Below are 16,523 nucleotides of genomic sequence, written 5' to 3' on the forward strand. Positions count from 1 at the left end.
AACTTGAGAGACAATTGAATGCTGAAAATGAACTGAGGGTTGAAGGGGGAGGGGGAGGAGGGAAAAGAGGTGGTGGTGATGGAGGAGCGCACTTGTGGGGAAGAGCACTGGGTGTTGTATGGAAACCAATTTGACAATAAACTATTTTTAAAAATTAAAAAAAATAAACATTTTGCAAACAAAAATATTTTTTATGTTTTTAATTTATTTTTGAGAGACAGAAAGAGACAGTGGGAGCAGGGGAGGGCCAGAGAGAGAGGGAGACACAGAATCTGAAGGTAGGTTCTAGGCTCTGAGCTGTCAGCACAGAGACAGACGTGGGGCTCAAATCCACAAACTGTGAGATAATGACCTGAGCCAAAGTTGGACGCTTAACCGACTGAGCTACCCAGGTGCCCCACAAGATTGTCTTTTGGCTGTCCAAGGTCTTTTGTGGTTCCATACAAATTTTAGAATTCTTTTTTTTTTAATTTCTGTGAGAAATGCCATTGTATTTTGATAGGGATCACATTGAATGGATAGATTGCTTTGAGTAATATTGGCATTTTAATAATAATAATTCTTCTAATACATGATCATGGGATATCTTTCATTTATTTGTGTCTTCTTCAATTTCTTTCACTAATTTTCTATAGTATTTACTGGACAGGTCTTTTACCTCCTTGCTTAAATTTATTCTTTGGCGTTTTGTTTTCTCTGATGCAATTGCAAATGGGATTGCTTTCTTAATTTCTCTTTCTTATACCTTATACTAGTGTATAGTAATGCTATAGATTTCTGTATATTGATTTTGTATCCTGCAAGTTTAGTGAATTCAGTTATTCTACCAGTTTTCTAGTGGAGTCTTTAGGGCTTTCTATATGTAATATTATGTTACCTATAAATAGTGACAGTTTTGCTCCTTCCTTTCCAATTTGAATTCCTTTTTATTTCTTTATTTTTTTTTTTTTGTCAAATTCCCCTGGCTATAGCTTCCAACATTTTTCTGCATAAAAGTGGTGAGAGCAGGTGTCCTCGTCTTGTTCCTGACCTTAGAGGAAAGCTTTCAGATTTTCAACGTTGAGTAAGATGTTAGCTACTACGGCTTGTCATATACGGTCTTTATTAGGTTGAAGTATGATCCACATTATTGAGAGTGTTTGTTGTAAATGGAAGTTGGCTTTGGACAAATGCTTTTTCTGAATATGATCCCTTTTGAGTTAATTATTATATGTGGTACGAGGGGGAGTAGAGGACATTTTTGCATCTGGATGTCAAATTGTCACCACACCAACTGTTCAAAGACTATAATTCCTCCCCAGAGTTGCTTTTGTACTTTTGCTACAATCTATTAATCATATATTTAAGTTCATCTGGATTCTTTAATATTGTTTATTGATATATATATGTCTATGCTTTCTCCAGTATCACATTGTCTTTAAGATTCACCCTTTATAATTCATCTTGAAATCAAGAACTGTGAGTCATACAAATTTGTTCTTATTTAAAATTACTTTGTTATTTTGGTTTTCTTCTATTTTTATATATATTTACAAATACTTTGTAGATTAATTCAAAACTGTTCATTATTTTAATTTGAATTCTATTGGTCAACCTGGGATGGATCTTATCTTTACAGTATTGTCTTTTTTTTATTAATAGTTTATTACCAAGTTCGTTTCCATATAACACCCAGTGCTCTTCCCCACAAGTGTCCACCTCCATGCCCATCACCCCCCTCCCCTTTCCCCTACCCTCTTAGGCCCTCAGTTTGTTCTCAGCATTCAAAAGTCTCTCATGATTTGCCTCCCTCCCTCTCCCCAACTCTTCCCCGCCCCCTTCCCTTTCCCATGGTCTCCTATTAGGTTTCTCCTTAAATCCATAAATACTGCATATCTTATTTATTTAAGTCTCCTTTGAATTTTCTCACTAAATTTTGTAATTGTTTTTAGAATACAGATCTTGTAAATATTTTATTAGACTTTCACCTAAGTACTTCATAATTTTGGGTGCTATTATAAATGCTGCCTTAGACATTAGTTTTCAATTGTTCTTTGCTAGTATATAGCAAGATGGTTGATTTTGTATATTGGTCTTATATTCCATGACCTTGCTAAACTAAATTGTATATTCTAGTAGCTTTTCTCAGTGAATCTTTGTGATTTTTATACATAAACTCTGAAAATAAGGACAATTTTATTTCTTGCTACATATCTGTATTCTATTCTCGCTCTATTGCTCTTGATAGGACCTCCATAACAATTTTAATAGGAAGGGTGAGAAGAGAAATCTTGTCTTATTCTTAATCAAAAGGGGAAAAATTCAATCTTTTGCCATTAAAAGTATGATGTAAACTGTACTTTTTTATTACTGCATTCTTTTTATCATATTGAAGTGCTTTAATTTCCAGTTTGCTTAGAGTTTTTGCTTTCAGTGCCCATGGATGTTAAACTTAATCAAGTGCTTTTTATGCAACTACTGAGATAAGATTATATATTTTTTTGCTTTTTTTTTTGGCTGTTTATATGACAATACATTGAATATTTGGCAAACATGAAACAAAACTTGCATTTCCAGGACAAAACCCACTTAATCACGGTAAACAATATCTTCAATATATTTCTAGACGTTAGCTGCTACCATTTTGTAGAAAACTCCTGTGTCTATATTTATGAAGAATATTAGTGTGACTTTTTTTGTGATCTCTTTGTTTGCATTTGGTATCAAGAGAATACTGGGGAATGCTTGTTCCTCTCTGTTCTGGAAGAGATTTTAGTAGCATTGATTTTGTTTTTTCATTAAATATTGGGCAGAATTAAGTAGTGAAGTCATCTGGTTAATAAATTCATGTTCCTATTGTTCCTTCTGTTTTTGTTTGTCATGATGACGTTACGCTACATGGAGAGATTGTTCTACTCCTGCTTGTCCCCCAGCATAACCGCTTGTCACTTAGTGCTCCTAGGGGTGACAGCAGTGGGCGGGGTCTCTGCGGTCCGCGTCCCAACTCAGCCCTAGGCAGGTTCACCATGCCGGGTCCTGGGGTGGAGGAAGGCCACCCCAGGGACTTACATCTCCTTCTCTTCTCAAGGCAGCCGAAATTTGTGCTGGGTTGGGGTGCGCGGTGGAGACTGGATTTGCTGACCTCCTCCAACAGTTTAAAATCTTATTCCTAAGGACAGAGGACCCAGGCATTGGGCTTTTCCTGCAGCATGGCCGCTCACGACTTCCAGACCTGCACTCGCTGTCCAGTCTCACACCAAGCCCAAAGGCTTTCTAATGAGTCTCTGGGGTAGATCCCGGAAGAGGATCCTGACGGTGGATCCCCTATGTCTGAAGATCTCAGGGTCTCTACGTGGTCACAGTACCTCGCCCCAACAAACTGGACATTTGTGGCCAACCCAAGTGTTTGTGTGGAATTCCTAATCCCCAACGTGAGGGATTAGGAGGTCTAGCCTTTGAAGGTAATTAGGTCATGAGGGTGAAGCCGCAATGAATGAAATTAGTGCCTTTTATAAACCCTTTTATAAAAAGAGCCTCAGAGAGCCCCCACACCCTTCCACCACAGGAGGATACAATGAGAAGACAGCAATTTGCAACCTGGAAGCCAGGGTCCACCAGACCCTGACTGGGCTGGCACCCCAATGTCAGACTTCCAGCTTCCAGGACTGGGAGAAATTAATTTACAAGTCACTCCGTCTATGGTATTTGTTATGAAACCCAAACTGACTGAGACACCCACTCCTGGCATTTAGCAACTCTTCAAAGATTTCAGCCGAATCCTCCGTACCCACCTGTGTGACACCTGGTGTCGCTTCCTCTGCAGCTCATGACTAAACGTCGCCGTCCTGTCTCCTTGGAGGGACCTGGCTTTCCTTGGCAACTCTGCTACCGCAGCTCTCTTTTGGGTTCAAGGAACGTTATGATTTTGTAGTTTTTCTGACCTGTTTTCAGGTTGGGTGAAGACTCTTTCCAGGTTTATTAATCCTATCCAGAACCAGGATCCAGATTTTTGAGAATCCTCAGGTCAAAAACTAGAAAGCAAACAAGAAAGACATATTAATTATATCTAATCTTTATTCATTATATATATTATATCTAATATGAGATAAACAAGAGATAAATATTAATTATAGTTAATATATAGTAATGAATATACCTAACATATTAATTATTTATATCTAATGTGTATTAATATCTAATTATTAATTATATCTCCGTTAATAGGTGGAGAGTCGGATAAACCTCCCACCTTATATTTTTCCCACCTTAAATACTACATCAACATCTGGTTCTATTTCTTTACCGCCTAACCAAGCAACATGCATATAGGAGGCTAATAGGGGATGAATTAAAACTGCTAGGAAATAAATAATGATAGTAGCAAGACTCAGATTTTTCAAGCTCTGGGTGTATTATAATTTCAATAATACAACATTAATGTCAGTGCTTTCTTTTCACACTGCAGTGTTATGAAAACAAAGCCATCAGTGTGCTGCAAGTCTGCACTAACAGCTCAGAACTGGCCTGTCAGAAGGCGGTTTTATGATGCCCCACATTTCTTGATTTTTTAACCCCTCCCTTCACGGAGATGCACCTCTAATCTCAGTAAGCTCTTTCCCTTGGATGACTCCGTTTTGGAAATGCGTGTTTCTCTTTAATAGTGATCTCTTTGTTATTTAAATTAGCAGGACGGACGCAGAAATTCTCCCTGGGTCAGCATTTTCCCGGCCATGATTGAGAGGTGGTGGAAGGAAAGGAGGATCAGGGCGGTGATAAAAGGGTATTCAACCACCTATTGTTGGAGTCTAAAATTTCCTTGCACTTGAAACACCCCATTGATACTCACACTCTGGAAATAGAGACAGGCAGTGCCCAGGCCACAGAAGGATTAATTGTAATTGCTAACTTCTTTTGAGTACATTTAACCAACTAGCAGAAGCACATTGCATTGCTGCATGAACCCCGGAGCCTGCTAGCAGGCAGTGTTATATTACTCCTGGGTGGGAAGGAGACCATGTGGGGGCAGCAAGAACAGCTCATGGAGAAAAATTACCATTTTATATTTATTACTTTGGCTAGTTTAAGTGCCATAGGAATAGACTCTCTAATGCATTAAAGAACAATTCCCCAACATTTGACTCCGTTGCTTGGTAAACTATTTTAGGGACTGTCTCAGTCGGCTTTTAAAGGCACATGCCATCCCATTTTCAAAGGTTATTTTAGTGGTTTGTCAAAATGATATAAATAACGCAATCTCTCCAGATTAGAGAAATATGGGGCATTCTGTGATGAAATTTGTATTCTTGAAAAAAAAAATAATACACGGCTGGGCTTTTCTTGCTTGTATATTTCATCGCTAAGCTCGGGCGCAATTTCCTTTCATCTTTGATACGATGCTTATCTTGTAGGTTAGCTTTGCTTAGTTGCATAATCAGAGAATAGGATTTTCCTGAAGCCACAACTCGGAAGATAGCACAGACTTGTCTCTAGCAGAGTTCTAGATATCAGGTAAATTTTGTTCGGTAGATGCACCACCGGGTCAGCTTGCTGGAGAGCAGCCCAGCTACCGTTAAATATGAAATGCACTCAGTACTTGCATCCTGGATGTATTCTGGGATTTACTTAATGGGAAATGGAATTCAGGATCTACATTTTGTTCTGTCCTTTGTTCCACTGAACCAAGTGGTACCGCAGAGCCATTTGGGGATGTATTTACTTGAAGGACACATTCCTAAAAAAAATAAATAAAGGACTAATATCCCAAGGCAATTTAAATCCTGTATCAATTGAAGGAGCTAGAGTGTTCAGGATCTTTTGTTTACATATCAGCCAATGGCCGATGGCCCCTAAAAACACAGCCTTGCGGTGACTCTATCAATTGATTCCCTTTTCGAACTAACTATGCTAAGTCCATCATAATAAGAGAAATCAAGCAAACCAGTAAGCTTTCTTACAATGTTCATTTAACCTTTGGAATATAAGTGTGGCCTTTTAAAAAGTACATTCAAGTAAACATATTCACTAAGGAACAGAATCAATGCGATTTTGGAGAACTGTGTTAGAGATGAATTCTAAGTTCTTTCTTAGAATAGATGTGGTTCATTAAGCTAGAACTACTAGAGAATGCCACCAGGCTATTGTTTATTATCATCTCTGCACGGTTGGGCCTGAGATATGCTAAAGAAAACAACTACAAATTCAAGGAATAGACAAGTAATAGTTGACATATTGGATTTGTTGGCATGTGGCTCATTATGTGACTATTCTTATAGTGAACAGAGTTCCTTCTGCCGATCAGGAAATTAAACATATTTTAATTATTCTACTATAAACCTGTTAAAAGCTGGGGACTTATTTACTTGTGTATTTTAAGTGCTTAACATTATAAACAGCATGTATTAGTGTTTAAGAAATGTTTACTAAGTAAATGAACAGACAAGTGAGTGGGGGCTGACTGAGGCAAAGATCTTTGAGTGCACAGAGGCCCTATGAGATCTGAATGCGAAGAAGTTTTCTTTACTGACCAGTGTTAATGGGACCATGAATCGGGAAGGGACACATACTTGCGAAAGACACCTTTTATTATCCTCTTCTCGTGAATGGGCTTGAAAATATACCTTAAGGATTTGTATTGACTGGATAAATAGTACTTTACTTGATGAAAAAAGTACATATTAAAATATATGTAATATTAGATAATATTCTTTTCAGAAAACTGCCCTTCTTAAATTTAAAACCAAAGATAGCTACATTATTACCAAGTTCAAAGTCTCAAGTGGGTCGTGTGCCCCTCTCCATCCTCCAAAGCACAGGGAAAGGCAAAGACACACGTGTCTCTTCTTGCGTTATCTATTTTACTCCAAAATTTGTAAAATCCTCATTATGTTTGTATATGAAAAATTAAAACAGCTGAGGGCCTGGGTGGCTCAGTCAGTTAAGTGTCTGTCTTCAGCACGGGTCATGATGTCACAGTTGGAGAGTTCAAGCCCCATGTCCTGCTCTCTGCTATCAGCACAGAGCCCACTTCAGATTCTCTGAATCTCTCTGTCTGCCCCTCCCTCACTTGTGTGTGTGGTTTCTCTCTCTCTAAAAAATAAATAAGCATTAAAAAAAAGACATTCACAAAAATAAGAACAGCTGTATAGGGGCGCCTGGGTGGCTCAGGCGGTTAAGCGTACGACTGATGATTTCGGTTCAGGTCATGATCTCACAGTTGTTAGATCAAGTCCTACATCAGTCTCCATGCCCACCAAAGATTCTCTCTCCCTCCCCCATTCATGTGCTCTAAATAAATAAATAAAACAGCTGTATAATAAAATGCACAGTCTAAAAGTTGTTTGGTTGAGAGACAAGACTTGAAATAACTACTAAAATCAAAGTATGCCAATTGTGGCCATGAGGTTAAAGACATCTAGGAAATAATTGTTTTTCTTCTGCACTGAGTTACTTTACAGGAATTATGAGAAGACAGTTGTGTGACCCAAAAACTGACATTTAAATACCAGGGTTTAAATTTTACTTTTCTCTCTGGCAGGGGGAGCACAGGTGGGCCCTTGAGCATGCATGATGCCCAGCTGGCCCGTGTGTGACAGTGGACAGGAGTGCCTGACCCTCAGGTGTCTTGTCAATATTAAAATAAATGCCTGTGAAATCTTGGCCCAGTGGATGTCACATATTAGGAAGTCAGAAGAGTCAAATGTCCAATTGAATGTCAAGTCAACTTTCAGATTACTTAATTCTTAGAATCTTGTCACTTGAATTAGAAAGTGACACTAATCTGGCACTCTTGTTGACAAGAACATGCTGATCAAATGTTCCCGCACTGGTTTTTGTCCATGGCAAACAAATCCGATGTCCTGATGTTTTCTCAATGAGCATAGGTTCAACAAATATATTAATAAATTGCTACCTCTATGTTCTAGCTACTTCACATTATTGTGGGGTATCTGAACTGTTGATGAACTGATGAAGTCTTGGCTAAGTAAGGATAATATTTGATGGATTCTGACCTTGCTTTATTATTCTGGAATGTTCAAAACCTTGTAACAAGTACATGGCAATTTGGCCATGTCCAATGTATCTGTTGATTGTTGCTTTGGTTTTTTTTTTTTAATTTTAGTGGGAGAGCAATAAGTGACATTAAATCAATGCTGATTTGACATTCTGTTGGAAGTCGAATCAGCCATCCGCATGCTCTCAAACAATGTCACTTGTCTCTTTGGGCAACTTTGGTATTCTTCTTGGCCACTTTTAATCTCTAAATACTAAACATGTAAATGTCCCTTTGCTAACTCACTTATCACATTCCTCAGCCTAACTGCCACTATTCACATCTGTTTTCTTCATTATACCCACTTTCCTTACTTCATGTCCTGGTTTTACTTTTCTACCCTCTTCAGTGTTTGTGAGGTAGCTTAATGCCTTAACACACATGAATGGGCAGTGATGTGTGCAGGTGCCTGGAGGACAGGAGATCATACCCTGCTGTTGTGAGGCACGGCCCCATGAATATTATAAAGGATTATTAGGGCCAGTGCAGAGCAATGCAGGACCATCCCATTTTCCTTCCTATATCTTTACAACTTTCCCCTAATTCTTCCTAATCCCCCCTCCATCTCTCTCTCTCTCCATTTCAACTTTCTGCTTACTTGCACAACATTTTTTATCTCCTCCTTTAACTTTCTTTTATTTTTCTCTTTATGATATGCTTTAAGTTCATTAACTGTTACCTAATCTTTGTACCCATTTTAAGTCATAAAAAAAAGTACTCACAAATACAGAGAGTTATGTGTGAAAAGTCCACAGAAAGATTTAAATTCATGAGGAGATCTTTCTGAAATTTGGCTTCAAATCCTAAATTAAAGCTTTGCTGCAGCGATCCACATGAGGAGTGGGCAAACAAAAAAGACTGTTTTTTGAGGACCAATTAACTTGACTTGTCAAGTTGTTGTTACTTTGACTTTGCCTGACCCAATCTTCCCAATAGATTTGAATATACCTTTTGAATAAAACTGTTAAGTGAATATGGCTGAAAATAATGCTAAGTTAGTATTGCTTGGGCTAGGTGCTTAAAGAAAAGAAATGGACAGGAGATTGAAGTATCATTTTGTTTCAATTTTGGTCTCAGATATATGTGTGTGTAAATATGTATATGTATGTTATATCTTTTTAGAAAAATATTTATTTATTTTAGAGAGAGAGAGTGGGGGGAAGGGAAGAGAGAGAGGGAGGCAGAGGATCCAAAGTGGGCTTTGTGCTGACAGCAGAGACCCAGACGCGGGGCTCAAACTCATGAACTGTGAGATCATGACCTGAGCCAAAGTCGGACGCTTAGCCTACTGAGCCACCCGGGCGCCCCTGTGTGTGATATCTTTTAAATGGTAGCTGCTGTTCAGAAAATAAGAATGAAATGGCATTTTCAGGCAAGCCTTTCAAACACTTCATTTATTGGTCCCTCACTCACACTGTTCAAAAGACAGAGGAAACAGTCCGTGGATGCCCCTGCCCCCTTACCTCCTATCCACCCAACCTCATTTTCAACAGCATCCCTCTGGGCTACAGAAGTCGTCTCCCTGTCCCGGGCCCTGGTGGAGCAGCACTCTCGGAGTCCTCACCGATGGAGGCTTCCCGTAAGGCTGTGTCATCACGCGGAGTTCAGAGGGGTTTGCATGACCAGCCGCCAGTCTCTCTTTTTCTCAGCTCCTTTTCTTCTGTTCCTGCTGTCAGATACCTCCTTTCCCCTCTGCTCGACCACAGTCTGGGCAGACCCACCATTTACATGGAGATGGCAGTCACCAACACCATGAGGTAGACTGTGCAGAGAGAGAACACGGAGACGCGTCATTTTCACCAGGCCACCGGCTTCCACGGTCCTTCATACATCAGTGCTTCCGCGGCCACAGCAAACCCTTTTCCTCCTGCTCTTAAGAAACTGCTCATTACAACTTCAGTTAGAAGGCACCGGTGGAACAGAGGTAAGCCATGGCAGACAGAGAGATCATTATCTGGATCTTTCTCTAGAGAGCTGATTTCCACCTGAGTCATGAACTAGTTCCTTGCCTTTTTTCATGGCCAGGATACCTAAATGCTCCTCTAAGCTTGACTAAGCTTTAGATAGTTTCTTCCTGATTATAGGCCCCTAGCCTCCTTGTCCTTTAAGTATTTATTTTAGAAAACCTGCAGTCGTAAATCCTTTCTCTGCCCCTTTGTGATCTAAAACTTCTCCCCACTGCTCACCAGTTTTACAGCCCAGCCTTGTCTTTTTCAAAGACCTGGGAATTACCCCTTTCTATGTAACCATAGAAAGAGTCCTGATCTCCCAGAGCCTTTTCCATAAGAGCCAGTCCTTGAACACAGAGGTCTCCAGTCTCCTTGACTAGCCTCCCCATCATGTCCTCCGGTACTTTTCCACTGGCCCGACCCAGCTGCAAAATATCCCTGCTTTCCGTTTCAGCAGAGCTGAGTTTAACTCTGTCCTTACGGCAAATGATTGTCTTCCTGGTGTGTTTACCTCTAACCAGTGTAATTTTTGTAGGGCAGCCTTAGTGATGAAGGTAATTACTGGCCTGTTCGTCTATCTGCCAAAGTACAACCTGAGTCCTGAGGTCTGAGTATATGACCCGATTCATCTTCGCACCCCCAGCCATGGTCATGCATTCAGTGTCCTTTGGGCGGTTCTTTGAACAGTCAGTAAAAAGACCAAAATGCAGGTTGCATCTGAGGGAGATCAAAACAAATACAGACATTTATGTCCTGCGTCCAGGCCTGGGACTGCTCCCTTCTTCCCAGGGTCCATAAGTGCAAGACTTTCTAGAAGCATCTGTGGAACATAAACTGACAGAACCCAAGCCCTTCCATGGACTAAGTCTCAGAAATGAAATACTGAGAAGAGCCCAAAAAGTCACAAATGGACTTTGGATAAATGGTATCTTGTGTGGTAAATATGAATAAATCTTCATTATTTCCCAGAGGAAAGAAAGTGACTTGTCCCCTGTGACCAGTTTTATTATACTCATCTGGAATCAGAGGCATCTGAAGAACTAAATGCAGCTGGAAAAATACTGAGTCCAAAGCCCTAATTTTACGAAGGAGAAGCTCGGGTCCAAAGGGGTCTGTCCTTTCTTGGGGCCACGGCAGCCGACCTCCTGTATCTATTTAGAATCCTTGCACCAAACTGCACCAAACCCACATGCAGCCCAGGGACGAATGTCATGGACCGAATTTTAAGCCTTAGTCCTGGTTCTGGGGTAGTTTCTGTGAGTGATCGCCGGCCGGTTCACACTGCAGTAAACTCTCCAGGTTTCTCTGAGTTCAAGATGGCTTCACGAAATTCATTTCCATGTATTCACACCCTACAAAAGTTTCTCTCCACAATGTCCTTGGCAATTCTATTTTTAACTTTATATTCTTTGACAGAGCCTTAAGTATCAAAAAAAAGAGGATAACAAATGGGGGCAGAAACACCATTGCAATTGATCAAAACCTCTTAAGGTACAATGCTGACCACATGCAACTTAGGGGTTTTCTTCTGTATATTTTTTCCTTTTCTGTTTTCTTTTTTTACAGGAAGGTTACCACCCACCCAGCAATCATCTCCTGCTGCCTGAGCCCTTTTGGAGATGCAGTCATCAGCACTGAACCACAGGAGCATCAGCAGCATAAAGGCATTTCCACAGCTTTTAATTAACTCCTGGGATTTTTCTTTGAGAGACTGCATTGTTTTAGGAACAGCAATTACAAGCTATTTTGGCTCCCTCATTTGCTTCTGTGTTTCTGACTGTCTCTCTTGGATTTAAAGAGGGAACAATTAGGTTTGGAAAAGGGCAATGATAGGGTTCTGGCCTGACAGTTCTAACCCCTCCCCAACTGAGTCACCCGGGTCCTAGCAACCAAGAGCGTGATTTCCGCTGTGCTCTTTTGCATAGTAATTTCACGACATTTATCTTTGACCCACGTCTGCCTCTTTCTTAAGTTCAGAATACAGTCTTAAAGGCATAGCTACAAAAGGTTTCTGGGCTATAGCTGAAGATTTTTGAAGAAAATGAACACAAAAACTCTTCAGAAACAGGCGACGGGACAGTTGGGTGGCTCAGTCGGTTGAGTGTCAGACTGGCTCAGGTCATGCTCTCATGTCTGGCCAGTTTGAGCCCCAGGTTGGGCTCTGAGCTCATGGCATGGAGCCCTCGTGGATTCTCTCTCTCTGTCTCTCTCTGCCCCTCCCCCACTTGCACTCTTTCTCAAAAATCAAAAATAAATAAATATTTTTTAAAAAAGAAGAAAAAGTTGACAACTTGGTGGCCCTTTTCTGTTGAACATTGAGATAAAATACTGTATGAGACTTTCTGTCAGGCTTTTTTGATGTTCTGCCTTGTTTCTACTAGAATTTCCCTTCCCTCCCCTCCCCCCCTCCCCTTTTCTTTTCTTTCTTTTCTTGTTTTCCCCTGATGCCCTGTATCCAATAGTCTTATACACAGCTTTTTTTCTTTGGTTACATGTATATCTCCACCTATTTATAATGTCATCATGACATTTCTAAATCATCACTTCTTTCAAAAGCTAATATTCAGCATCGTCAATCACTTTTTTCTGATCCATCGTGTTTGTTAGTGCTGTTCATTCTCTCTGGTTACTACACCTGGTATTTCAGATCATCACTCCGGGCTTCATTTAAAGAATACTTGAAAAGTTGGTATCTCTCTATCCACTGATTATTAAATTAAATCATCAGGGTGGCTGCAGTTCAAAGAAAAATCTAACTTAATGGACATAAGAAAGTACATTTTCTCTAAAACTTTCTGGGTTTTCAAGCATATATTAAGTAAAGGTTTAGTAAGATTTAGCATTTTTAGTTTCCGTCTTTCATTCATTTTTTAATTATGTACATACCTGTGTGATTTTTCTTGATCATATACATCAGTTTATGATTGGGAGATAATTTTAATCTCCCAATTTAGAGTCACCTCAAGTTCTTTCAGAAAACAGTGGTAAATGGGAGTAAAATTTGAACAACCTTAAAAACTTTCTTAGGCCTTTAATCTTGAAATATATATTGTTGATATTAGTCATAAAATAAGGATTATTATCTATCAGCCATTTTTAAAAATTCAGGTAATTTTATTTGTGCTTAGGCATCTTTTGAGATTATTTCTAAAAAAATTTTCACAACACCATCAAACACTCTGTTAAGATCTAAATTTTTAACACCTGTGGCATCCTTTTTACTCACAGTTTTATTACAGAATAATTCACATACCATATGATGCAATTTAATGTTCTCTTTAGTATATTCACAGATTTGTGCAACCATGATCTCTACAAATTTTAGAATAAGTTTATTGGACACTCCCAATAAAATTCATGCCTATTAACAATTATTTTCCACTTCCCTCCTCCCCACATGGCTCTGGGCAAACACTAATATACACTCTATATAGATGTGCTTCTTCTGAAAATTTCACATAAATGGAAACACATTATAGGTAGTATTTTATGACTGGTTTGTTTCACCTTGTTTTCAAAGTTCGTCATGTTGTAGCATGTGCCAGTCGTTCATTCCTTCTTGGAGCCCAGTAACCCTCCATTTTACAGATAAACATCTCATTTATCCATTTATCACTTGATGGACATTGACTTGGACCAACAACTGGTTGGGTGGCTTCTACTTTCTGGTTTTATGTACAGGTTTTTGTATGGTCGTATGTTTTCTCTCCTTGGTTATGCACCTAGAGGTCCATAGCCAGGTCATATGGTAACTCTATGTTTTACTTCTTACAGGACTGCCAAGATTGGTTTCCAGAGAAGCTGCACCATTTTCCATCCTGCCCTAAATGTATAACTGTTCCAATTTTCCCACATTTTTGCTAATGTTTCTTATTAAATGTCTTTTTGAGTTATGGTTATCCACATGGGTATAGAGTGACATCTCATTAGGATTCAGATTTACATTTTCCCCAAGAACCAATTATGTTGAGCATCTTTTCATGTGTTTATTGTCCATTAGTGTATTTTTTGTGATGTCCTTTTAATCAACTGATTCTGTAATTTAACTCTTTAAAAATTTTCTTTAATAAATCTGTCATTCCAGTTAGCACACAATGTCATTAACTGGTGACTATAAATCCATCACACTCCGTATTTCTGAGAGGAAGATGTTTTCTTTATTAATATGTATGATCTCATCACCAAGTCTATTTTATATTGAGCTGGCTACAATTTTTACTGGTTCTATTTTTTTGATCCCATTTACTTTAAGATTTTTTGTTTCAGTTTATTAATTATTATCCTTAATAAATAAATAAATGGGTCCATCCAGCCTCTGCACACCCCAGTCATTTGTATGAATCATAAAACTGTGTGGCGCTGAGTCATTGGGTTTATAATCACAACTGTGTCCTCAAATCGTCACCTGATCAAATTTGCTGAAAGAAGGTAAACTCATGTAACAGTTTATTCCATGATTATTTATGATTGCGTCAAAAGTTACAACTCAATTTTTAAATCAATTGAGCATAATTTCTTTTAATTTTTTAATTTTTAATTTTTAATTTTTTTGACAGAGAGAGACAGAATGCAAGCAGGGCAGGGACACACAGAGAGAGAGAGAGAGAGAGACCTAGAATTGGAAGCAGGCTCTGAGCTGAAAGCAGAGAGCCCAAAGCTGGGCTCAAACTCTCGAACTGTGAGATCATGACCTGAGCTGAAGTCAGACGCTCAGTCAACTGAGCAACCCAGGCGCCCCTGAACATAATTTCTATTTTTCGATCAAGAACTCAATGGCCAGTCTAACCTAGCCTGCACAAAGGCTGTTCTACAAATCACACGAGCGGCGAGCACTTACGGAACCTTACATAGTACTCCAGCAGGAGACTGGGTTATTACTCCCCTTTTGCCGATCAGATAAACAAGTGCAGAAAGGTTATAGACCTGGTCAAACTCCACACAATTGGTAAAAAGTCGGGTAGGATGTGGATCCAGGTAACCACTAAAATATGTTGTTTTTCCTGTCTATTATGGTCTCTTCAGGCTTGAAAAGATCACCCTGAAAATTAATCAAAACATCAAATTAACCAAGATAAAAGATCTTTGAATATAACCTTCAAAGCTCAGCTCAAATGTTACCCCATTTATGAAACTTCCCTTCTCTTTAGTCAAAACATAGCACTTCTTTTGGCTCACAAAGTGTTTTATTTGTGTCTCTTTCAAACCGCTCTGACTATCAGATTATATGGTGAACAGAACCGTATTTTCTCGAGGGTGGTAACTGTCTTATTGACTTTTTTTTTAATCTCTAGCTGCCTGCCTTGAACACAGCAGGAGTCCAAGACAGGTTTGCTTAACTAAATTAAACTGCGGGCACGCAAATATTTGATCTTTAAGTGAAGACCCATTTTCAAGAACTACAAGTTCTGATTGATTGCAGTTGGAGAAATATCGCAATGCATCTCTGTTGAGAATCGTTACTGAATTCAAACAGTCTTTGTATGTTCTTATTCACTCCGGGTCCCTTTGTCCTGATGTGAAAAGTTTACAAGTGCTTCAGAACAGATACTTCCGTGTCATTCAACCTGGATTCAAATCCTAACCTTGACACTGAGTAACTATGAGACATTTAGAAAATGCGAACATAACGACTAATCTCATAGAGTTGAAGAATCAGAATGGGTGAAGATCAAATAAAAAGACTCACAACTCTGTTAGCACAGTCTCTGTTGCTGAGCAGGTGCTGTTAGTAGGGATCACCATCATCATTTCTCTGTGGGCTCCCTAAGAGCAAAAGCTTTTAACTATTCTTATATTAGTCAAATATAAGATAAATATAAGACTTTCTGGGCTCCCTAGCTCTCAATTCTCAATTGCCGTGCCCTACAAAGGAAGATAAGTACTTAGAAGCATCACCCACTGCCTTTTCTCACAGAAAGAAGCAGCTTTTTATTTTAGACGTAATAACCGTTCTTTGGAATTCTCAGGATCCAGGGCTATGGAGAAGGACTCTCTCTCTCTCTCCAGGGAAGTAAATCTCAGCTGTAATTTAACATTACAACCAGGAGAAAATGGGCATATAGATGGCGAGAATAGATCACACTGGGAAGATGCAGTAAGATTACAGAACTCGGCCACATGCCAGGGATACGTGGGCTACATGATAGGGATTAATAACGCTTTCACTCAGATGGACTTTGTAAAATCCCATGCTGACGATATTTCAGGTTTTGTGGCATGCTCTGATACAATTTTTTGCATCAAATGGAGCATAACTTTTGTCTTTTCTATTTTCTTTGCATTTGTGCCCTAACCTGAAAGCCCTGGGACATGAGAGCTGTGCTAAGACCCTGGGGAAATGTCTGTGTCTGCAGGCTCGTGCGGGGAGGAGTGTGGGAATCCACGAGGAGAGCTCAGGCTGAAACCTGCCCCACACTCGCCCAGCTCCCATCGCCGGAGCACTTTAGCAGCACTTTAAACAATTTGCAACTATTCCAAATATATCTTCTGGCTTTTTCTCTCAAGGAAGAGGAAAGCATAACAATTAGGGACAATTTGGGGGGGTC

At 39.4% G+C, this 16,523-nt stretch overlaps 1 long non-coding RNA gene across 2 annotated transcripts in view; it reads left to right on the forward strand.

Annotated features, from left to right (window-relative positions):
• LOC115295529 overlaps positions 1 to 11,647 on the forward strand; it is a 19,296-nt gene extending 7,649 nt beyond the window's left edge. Inside the window, exons 1-3 of one of the 2 annotated variants that reach the window (XR_003910452.1) lie at positions 6,109 to 6,192; positions 9,706 to 9,953; positions 11,545 to 11,647. This is a non-coding gene — a long non-coding RNA (uncharacterized LOC115295529). Of the gene's footprint in view, positions 1 to 6,108; positions 6,193 to 9,705; positions 9,954 to 11,544 lie in introns of those variants that run through there. The other variant, XR_003910451.1, reaches the window with a different exon arrangement.
• The last annotated feature ends 4,876 nt before the right edge of the window (positions 11,648 to 16,523 follow it).

Source organism: Suricata suricatta, chromosome 7 (assembly GCF_006229205.1).
Source record: "Suricata suricatta isolate VVHF042 chromosome 7, meerkat_22Aug2017_6uvM2_HiC, whole genome shotgun sequence".
Classification (NCBI taxonomy): domain Eukaryota; kingdom Metazoa; phylum Chordata; class Mammalia; order Carnivora; family Herpestidae; genus Suricata; species Suricata suricatta.